The sequence below is a fragment of the Ambystoma mexicanum genome, chromosome 5q, assembly GCF_040938575.1.
Source record: "Ambystoma mexicanum isolate Mex_15411 chromosome 5q, UKY_AmexF1_1, whole genome shotgun sequence".
In the NCBI taxonomy this organism is placed as follows: domain Eukaryota; kingdom Metazoa; phylum Chordata; class Amphibia; order Caudata; family Ambystomatidae; genus Ambystoma; species Ambystoma mexicanum.
The window spans coordinates 441,021,203-441,031,202 of NC_090933.1; positions in this window are offsets into that span (position 1 = coordinate 441,021,203).

The following is a 10,000-nucleotide window of genomic DNA, read 5'->3' on the forward strand; positions in this document are numbered from 1 at the left end:
TGAGTGCCATGGCGTTCGTGGGTTACTCCCGGTCCTCGGCCCAGTGCCTCCCGTGTGCGGTCAAGTCCAGAACGGGGTGCGTGTGTCAAGGGGCGCTCGTAGTGGCCGGGCCCGAGTTCCACTGCGTTTGTGGGTCAGTCCCGGAGGGCAAGGCTCTAACGTGGAGGGAGAAGCTCTAAGGGGGGCCCGGCCGGAGCTCTGGGGCAGCCGGGGCTGCTTCCACCCACTCCTCCCTCCCCTGTCTCGAAGGTCCCCAGGCCCAGCACTGGTCGCGGGGAGACCCGGCGGGGTCCCTGTCGCTCCCCACAGGGAAAAGCTCTAAAGGGGCCCTGCCGAAGCCCCGGGGCGGCTGGAGGGGCTGGTCCCTGGCCTTGCGAGTGGGTTGACCGTCCCCCGCCCCCCCTGAAAGGCCGGCGGCGGAGCCGGGGAGCCCCGGCGGCGTCCCCGTCCCTCGCCAGAGTGTAACGCTCACCTGATTCTCGCAGAGGCGCCGGTCTTGACTGGGCGACTACCGTATCTTTAAAGGTGATGTGTAGCACCCGGTTGGCTCTTTGGGCTGGACCTCTGTGCACTGTATGCCTGACGTGTAGAGTAAGATGTCTGCAGATAGAAAATATGGGGTTAATGAACTGGGGTTATTGGGGTGTCCCTATCTCTTTCCTCTTCTCCTCTCCTGTAGACCCCCAAAGGTTAACGCTCTGACCTTAGGTAAGTGAATGCCGAGCTCTCCATCTGCCTCAGGGCAGGGTGCTGTAACCAGTTTCTTCACTGGATAGGTAGCGCAGGCCTCTTGACTTCAGAGGACTGCTGTCCGTCGTTTACTGCACGAACGGTAAGTTTCGAGTCATTCAAATGTCTTTAAAGTCTTTAGTAATGATGTCTCTTGTTTTGCAGGGTTCCGGCGATGGCGGATGACGGGCTGAAGTGAGTTGAAGATGGAGCCCGTGTGATGAATAGAAGCGCCTGGAAGCACGTAAGTAAGCGCTTGTTGCCTGCTTCACTATGCGCTCTAACTGTCTTTTTATTTTGCAGGTACGAGTTCGGAGCGGCTGCAGGGTGCCGGAATACCCACTGGATTAGATGTGGAAAGGAGTAATGGCACGTGAGTATTAAAGTTCCCCAATGTCTTTAAACGCACCTTGTTTTGTCTTTCAGATGTGGGATGCAGCGCCGAAGGCCTCCGGAGCGTGCAAAGAGTTGGTAAACTTTTGTCTTTCAGATGCCGGAATGCAGTGTGAAGACCTCCGGAGCGCACGAAGAGTAGGTAAGCCTTTGCCTTTCAGATGCCGGAATGCTAACCTGTTCTTTCTTGTCTTTATAGGTGTTGCTGAAGACTGGATTCAGGATGGTAAGCCTTTGCCTTTCAGATGCCGGAATGCTAACCTGTTCTTTCTTGTCTTTATAGGTGTTGCTGAAGACTGGATTCAGGATGGTAAGCCTTTTTCCTTAGGCCCAGGACCGGATGCAGAAGACACGATGAGCGTTCTGCTGCAGAGGTTGCAGAATAACGCAAAGCAAGATTCATCCACCGGGTGTGGTTTAAATAGCCTCCTGTAGTGCTTAGGTGTCTCCTTCCACAGCCACGCCCAAGTAAGAAAAGAGTTCCTGGTAAGAAAAGAGTTCCTGCCTTCCAGAAGAGTTCCAGTGTTCTGAATCTAGGGAGTGGCTCCAGCCCCACCCAACAGGAAAAGTAGTTCCAAACAGAAGAGGATCAGAGGCTCAACTGGCAGGCAAGTAAGCAGCATGGTCTGCTGAAGGTAAGTCCACCCAAGCATTATGAGCCCGGCGCTTCCAGCGCTGGGACTGGGCATATTTATGAGCCTGGTGCCACTGGCGCCAGGACTGGGTCCAAAAGGTCCCAATTGGGACTGGTTGGCACTCGGAACCTGGGTTATGGATCTGCTTCCAAGGGAGTTGGGAAAACCCTGACCTTTTGGAAGCAGAGATCATGACAGTACCCCCCCTCAAGGCCCCTCCCAAACCGGGCTTCTCCGGGGGTTTTGGCTTGTCAGGAAATGTTCGGTGAAATCTTTTGATTAGGCGAGGAGCGTGGACATATTCAGCAGGTTCCCAGGATCTCTCTTGGGGGCCGTAGCCTTTCCAGTCAATTAGGTAGAATAGTTTAGATTTGGAGATCTTGGAGTCCAGAATGCTTTTGACTTCAAACTCGAGTTCTCCATCCACTAGGATAGGTTTTGGAGATTTGGTTAGTCGGGTTTGAGGTTGCACGGGTTTTAATAGAGAGACGTGGAAGACCGGATGTATCTTCATGTGCGGGGGCAAGTCCAACTTGACCGCTACTGGGTTTACTATGGTAGTGATGGAATAGGGACCAAGGTATCTTGGGTTGAATGTGCGTGGCCCTTTTAGAGATAGATATTTGGTGGATAACCAGACTTGATCCCCTACTTGATAGTGAGGGGCTTCCTTCCAATGTTGATCTGCTCCTTTCTTGTATTGTTCTTTAGCCCTTTGAAGGTGAGAAACAGCTTCCTTAAAGGCTTGGGTGATTGTAGAATGCAGGTAATCTACTGCTGGTGTTTCAAGATCTTGGAGGGGATCCAACTCCGAGGTTCGAGGGTGACTGCCGTACAAAAGAAAAAACGGGGTTTTCCCAGTTCCCGAATGGACAGAGTTATTGTAGGCATACTCGGCTATCCAAAGGATATCTTTCCAAGTTTTTTCAGTTTGTTGCAGCATGCAGCGTAAATAATGTTCCAGAGTTTGATTGGTCCTCTCGGTTTGTCCGTCGGTCTGAGGGTGGTGACTGGTCGATAGTCTCACATCAATTTGAGCCGACCGACAGCAACTTCGCCAAAAATGAGAAATAAATTGACTACCTCGATCCGAAATTAGAACCGAAGGAAAACCGTGCAGTCGGACGATGTTTTCGAGAAATTCTCGGGCCAGAGTTGCTGCTGTTGGCAAGCCTTTGAGCGGAATGAAATGCGCCATCTTGGAGAATAAGTCCACGATTTCTAGAATCGTATTGTATCCGGAGCATGGAGGTAGATCGGTGATGAAGTCCATAGAAAGCGTATGCCAAGGGCGAGGTGGGATGTCAATAGGGCGTAAGAGGCCTGCTGGTCTTTCCTTTTGACTCTTGTTTTGGGCGCATACTCCACAGGACATTATAAAGTCTCTGATATCTTTTTTCCAAGACGGCCACCAGAAGTAGCGCTTGATCTTTTCTGAGGTCTTGGCTATACCGGGATGACCTTCCATTAAAGAGTCGTGATAACAAGAGATTACTTTTTTCTGTAAATCTGTGCTGGGTAGGTATAATCGTTCTTGGAAATACAATAAGTTGTCCTTTACTGCAAAGTCCTTTCCCTGCAGATGCCAATTCTGTATGTCTGCTGGAGTTACAAGTTGCCTGGCTTTATCCTTAACTTCCTCTATGGATTCTGTGGCGATTACACCCAGAATTCTTTGTTCGGGAATGATTGGTACAGGTTTAGGGTTGACCAAGTGTTCTTCCACTCCCATCCGAGAAAGGGCATCGGCTTTACCGTTCTTTGTACCAGGTCGATAGGTAATTATGAAGTCAAACTCGGCAAAGAATAATGCCCAACGGAGTTGTCTAGAGGATTGGGCTTTTGCGGTCTTCAAATATTGCAGGTTTCGGTGATCCGTAATCACAGTAACAGTGTGTCGGGCCCCCAGCAGATAATGCCGCCAAGCCTTAAAGGCAGACTTGATAGCCAGAAGTTCCTTGTCAGTAATCGTGTAATTGATTTCAGGAGGCGAGAATTTGCGGGACCAAAATGCCACGGGATGCAACTGATTGGTTACCGGGTCCTTTTGTGATAGAACTGCCCCCATGGCAAGGCTTGAAGCATCAGTTTCCACGATGTAGGGGAGTTCGGGGCGAGGGTGTTTTAAGATTGGTGCAGAGATAAATTTAGTCTTCAAATCCTGGAAAGCTTGTTCCGCCTCGGTAGACCATTCAAAACGTTTGTTTTTCTTTAACAAGGCAGTGATGGGCTGGACTATTCGAGAGAATTCGGGGATAAACCTGCGGTAAAAGTTAGCGAAGCCTAACATGCTTTGCACACCTTTTACGGAGGATGGTGATGGCCATTTGAGAACTGCATCGACCTTCTTTGAATCCATACGCACTCCGCCAGGTGATAATATGAATCCCAAGAATTCAACTTCAGTCACGTTGAAAACACATTTTTCCAATTTAGCGAAAAGTTTGTGTTGACGCAATCTTTCGAGGACCATTTTCACGTGTTTCCGATGTTCAGATACCGATGAAGAATAAACGAGGATGTCGTCAATGTAAACAACAACACATACATCTATGAGCTCTCTGAGGACATCGTTCATAAAATATTGAAAGGCGGCCGGGGCATTGCAAAGTCCGAAGGGCATGACCTGATATTCAAATAGCCCATACTTGGTGCGGAAGGCCGTCTTCCATTCATCGCCCTCTTTTACTCGTACCAAGTGGTAAGCTCCTCTAAGATCCAGCTTTGTATATATGCATGCTTTTCTGACTTGGTCCAGGAGTTCAGGGATCAAAGGTAACGGATATCTATTCTTAACGGTGATCTGGTTCAGGGAGCGATAATCGATACAAGTTCTAAGGTCTCCTTCCTTTTTTGGAACGAAGAACAAAGCTGAAGAAGCAGGGGACTTGGAAGGACGAATAAACCCATTTGCCAGGTATTGATCCAGGTATTGTCGAAGGTGAAGGTTCTCAGGCTCGGTGAGGGCATAAATTCTACTACAAGGAGGAGTAGATCCAGGTATCAGGTCTATCTGGCAGTCATAAGACCTATGAGGAGGTAGAGAGTTAGCCTGATCCTTCCGGAAAACATCTTGGTATTCTAGGTATTCGGGAGGTAACTGGGGAGTCTCTGAAGAAATTGCGGCCAGTGCAACACCAGGTGGAGGGTGACATGTAGAGACACATTCTGGAAACTGGACCGTTCTTGCTCGCCAATCGATCAGAGGATTGTGTTTCTCTAACCAAGGTATTCCTAGAATAATCTGAAACTGAGGGGCCTTGATCACATCGAACACGATCTTCTCATGGTGTCCATCTTGACTTACTAGCGTCACCTCTTGAGTGGTATGCGTTACTGGCCCGGAGGCTATCTCCGTACCATCCACCGTAGTAATGACGTCCTTTACAGCCTTGGGACAAAGAGTTCGATTCATCCTCAAAACCATTTCATGATCCACATAATTGCCGATGGCACCGCTGTCGACGTAAGCTTCAATTGCATGTAATCGATCCGGATTATCAGGGCTAATGAGGACCATAGGTATCATGGAATGCGAGGTGACGGAACTGGTTTTCACGCTCGGCAAGAGGACCTCTATTCTTGTCGGGCGAGGTCGTTTCCCTGCTCAGAGTTTGTAACTTTGGTAACTGCAGCTCCTACTGCCTTCTTGGCAGGTTTCACCGGACAGTCTCGAAGAAAGTGCCCTGAGTTTCCGCAATATAGGCATAATTGCAACTGTTTCCTCCTTTCCCGCTCCCTTTGTGTTAGAGGACCTTTCAGACCCCCTATTTGCATGGGTTCCCCGGAGTCTACTCCTTTGGAAGGAGTTGGCGGTTTGGAAAATACTCGAGCATCAAACTTGGAACGATCGGCCTTCCTGTTCTGCAGCCTGTGATCTATTTGAACGACCAAGTCTATATAATCCGAACAGTCTTGTGGGGGATTCACTACTTGGGCTAAAACGTCTTTGAGCTCTCCACGTAGACCTCTATAAAACAGCGTAATCCTTTTGTCCTCAGGCCATTGAGTTTCCACTATTAGTCTATTGAAAGATGCAATATAAGCCAAAAGGTCTTGATTACCCTGTCGCAACGAAAGAAGCTCATTGTCCAAGGCCTGCCCCTGTGAATGTCTTGCGAACAGTTTTTTCTTACTAAGCTGAAAGGCTTGAAAATCATGGAGAACCGGATCATCTTGATTAACTAGAGGGATCGACCAGTCTGCCGCATTGCCACTAAGGTACGAAAGTACAAAAGCTACTTTTGCTTGATCAGTTGGAAAGGCTGCTGGCCGGCATAAGAAGTGCAACCGGCACTGATTGATAAATACTGCAAACCTCTTTGGGTCACCAGAAAATCGTTCGGGCGGAGCCAGAGGTACATTCCCAGGTAGGTTGATCTGCACTGGATTCATAGAGGATGTTGAAGGAAGATTTGCCCCTGATGCGGGTAACGGGGTCTGTCCGGCTTGTGACTGTAGCACTTGTCTAGCAAGATTGTCTGTTCTCTCCTTGGAAATAATTAGTTCCCTTCTTAGAGCATTTGTTTCCTGACGAGCTGCATGCACTTCTGCCCTTAGTTCCCCAAGTAACCGGGCTAGGGGGTCAGTATCCGAGGTTTCCATAGCGCCTGGGCGAGAGTTTTGCGGTAGGCTTTGCGTTCTGTAACGCTCACCTGATTCTCGCAGAGGCGCCGGTCTTGACTGGGCGACTACCGTATCTTTAAAGGTGATGTGTAGCACCCGGTTGGCTCTTTGGGCTGGACCTCTGTGCACTGTATGCCTGACGTGTAGAGTAAGATGTCTGCAGATAGAAAATATGGGGTTAATGAACTGGGGTTATTGGGGTGTCCCTATCTCTTTCCTCTTCTCCTCTCCTGTAGACCCCCAAAGGTTAACGCTCTGACCTTAGGTAAGTGAATGCCGAGCTCTCCATCTGCCTCAGGGCAGGGTGCTGTAACCAGTTTCTTCACTGGATAGGTAGCGCAGGCCTCTTGACTTCAGAGGACTGCTGTCCGTCGTTTACTGCACGAACGGTAAGTTTCGAGTCATTCAAATGTCTTTAAAGTCTTTAGTAATGATGTCTCTTGTTTTGCAGGGTTCCGGCGATGGCGGATGACGGGCTGAAGTGAGTTGAAGATGGAGCCCGTGTGATGAATAGAAGCGCCTGGAAGCACGTAAGTAAGCGCTTGTTGCCTGCTTCACTATGCGCTCTAACTGTCTTTTTATTTTGCAGGTACGAGTTCGGAGCGGCTGCAGGGTGCCGGAATACCCACTGGATTAGATGTGGAAAGGAGTAATGGCACGTGAGTATTAAAGTTCCCCAATGTCTTAAACTAACGGTGCCACATTCTTGGACCCAACCTTACCAGAGATTTGGCAGGTATGGCAGCTTCTGCAGTGTTTTTCTACTTCGGCCCCCATTTTTGGCCAATAGAAGTAGAGTGAGAGCCTTTCCTTAGTCTTCTTGAAACTCAAGTGACCAGCCAAAGGAATCTCGTGGGCTAACTGCAAGAACTGTGGTCTGTTCTCTTGGGGTACTACAAGGCGTTTGTAGTCTCCAGGTGCAGACTCGGTTGGTTCACTATAGAAGAGGCCATCTTCCCAGTGCAACCTATGTTTCCCAGGCTCTTGCCCTTCAGCCTGAGTTTTTGCCTGACGGCGAAGACCTTCCAGAGTTGGACATTCTCTCTGTCCCTTACTGAAGTCTGCCCTGCTGGGTCCACCTTCTGCCAGTAACGACTGCAGCTCAGGATGGTCAACAGGATCCAGATCTCCAATGAGTTCCTGGCCTTCCATTAGCTCTTCTTCAGAGTCTAATTCTACCATACAGGGTTGTACTTCCCCCTCAGCCGCAGCTGGAGGTGGAATTACGGGTGTGACGTTGGACAACCGCGGGAATGTGGGCTGTTGGTTTCGGTTTGGAAGTTTTAGGTTTCCCTTTTACTTCTGTGTTCCTAGAGACAGCGGCCGCCATTTCCAATGGAGCAGGAGTCATTTCTTTCTTCATCATCTCCCCGAGAGTACCGCGCAGGGTCCTCTCTCTTGCATGTCTGGTTAGCTCCTGTAACCGTTTACTAGGAGGTCTGGGAGTATGCGATACAACTCCGAGAGTTTTCAAATCGTTACCCAACAGTACGCGTCCTGGTAACTCACTCTGTATGCTGACAGGTATCTTTACAGTCATGTCATTACACTGGATGAGAACTGGTAATTGGGGAAGCATCTGCACAGGCCCTCCAGCTAACTTGGTGAGGCGTTTGGGTGCCTTAGCAACATCCTCAGCCTGAAAAAACGATTTATCCACCACAGTTATGCTGGCCCCAGTGTCCCTAATGGCAGGCGTCTCCTGACCATTCACCTGGACACTGTCCTTATAATACTCTTTAGTATTATCGGGGATAGAATTATAGACATCTAAATTCTGTTGTTCCCACAACCCCAGAGATACTAAAGAAACGCTGGCTGAGACTCCAATGGGTTCGTCAGCTAGCAGTAGAAAGTTTCCACTTGCCATTTGGACTTCCTCCTCTGGAGCGAAGGCTAAGGAGACAAGCTGGACCCCTGAAGGTTTACCCTTACATCTGGGATCTCCTTTCACGTGATCAGTCGAGCCACAAACAAAGCATTTCCCGAATGCTTTCTGGAATGGTGGCTTGTTCTGACCTCCTTCCGGTTTGGCACCAGAAGACACACTATTCTGCTGTGGTTTTCCCGGTGGCTTACCCTTCTGGTTTTGTTTGGGGCCCTCTTTGGAATGTGAGTTATTCGAATTCTCTTTTGAGTCTTTTTTAGGCTGTTTTCCCTCGTCCTTTTTCTGAGTTGCCCCAGAATCCTTGTGAGTAGCCCTGTTGGCAACCCACAAGTCAGCAGCCCTTGCTAGAGCCCTGGAATCTAATTCCTTCGAATCAGCCAAGTGCTGTCTGAGCTCAGGAGAACAGGCATCATAAATCGACTCCAACATAAAAAGATTTCGCATACCCTCGTAAGTGTCAACTTTGTAACCCTTAATCCATCCCTCTAAGTTTTTCAACCCTTCACTCACCCAGGTAGCCCAAGGGGTACCATCATGCTTTTTGAGGGTTCTAAACCTCTTAAGATACTGGGAAGGGGTCTTCCCGAATCTAGCTATCAAAGCTAGTTTCACACTTTCGTAATCCGTCTTATCCACCTCCCCCAATTCCATTACCACATCAGTCGCAACAGGAGGAAGCCTAGAGAACAACCAGGGAAGCAACGCATTCCCGGTGATGTCCTGGAGCCCATGATTGTATTCAAACAGTTTCAACCAATCCAACACATCCAATCTCGGTTCATACATACCCACTAATTCCTTCGGCATCCGGGGTCTTTTGGGACTGGAGCTCCTAGAGGAACCAGAGGAGAGAGAAGCATTTTCCATAGACAACTTTTTCATTTGTAACTCATGATTAAGCTCTATTTCCCTGAGTCTTAACTCAGCTTGTTTCTGCTCAGCCTGGGCATTCATTCGTCTGAACTCGAGCTCTTGGTTTCGTTCAGCTTGAGCCAAGAACCGTTTATATTCTAATTCGAGCTTCATTTTTTCAAGTTCAAAATAAGCAGAATTACTCGTGGGACCTGGTATTGGCCCCGTAGGCACAGTTGGTAAGGCAGGTAGAGGAACAGGTGAGACAGTTTCGTTAGCCTCGCCGTCCTCGTCAGCCTCTTCATCGCTATCATCAGAATTACGATTCAGATCAACACCATTACTGTTATCTACAGTTGCTGGAGAGTTTGGTTCCTCTGAACCAGTACCCAGACTTTGGTTCGCCAGCAATCTCTCTATCAGTTCTAACTTCTTGCCTTTTACAGGAAGATTCTCTTGTCTACAGAGAGCTCGCAGACTCTCAGTATTCTTATCCGACAAAGACTCTTGGCTGTAAATTTCCAGTGTAGACATGTTTTTTGAAAGTTGCTTTTGTAACGTTTTGTGGTTAGTCGTTCTACAGCGTCGAAAAACACTCTAAACTGTATACTCGATACTAATCCCACCGCTGTACACCAGTGTTAGGCGGAAACCTGTGCAGTTCCCTCTGGGACCACTGCAAAAGATTTAGGACTACAGGTGTTGCGATGAACCCACTTGGTAGCAGTCTGTACCACACAGATTCAATTGGTAGCTGTGGCTGAGCAGTCAGACTTCTCTCAAGAAAAGTTGGTCAGTATAGGGAGCATACAAGATAGGGTAATTCTCTGCAGCAAAACGAGTAAACACGCAACCAGGCTTTAGTATAAAGATAGTA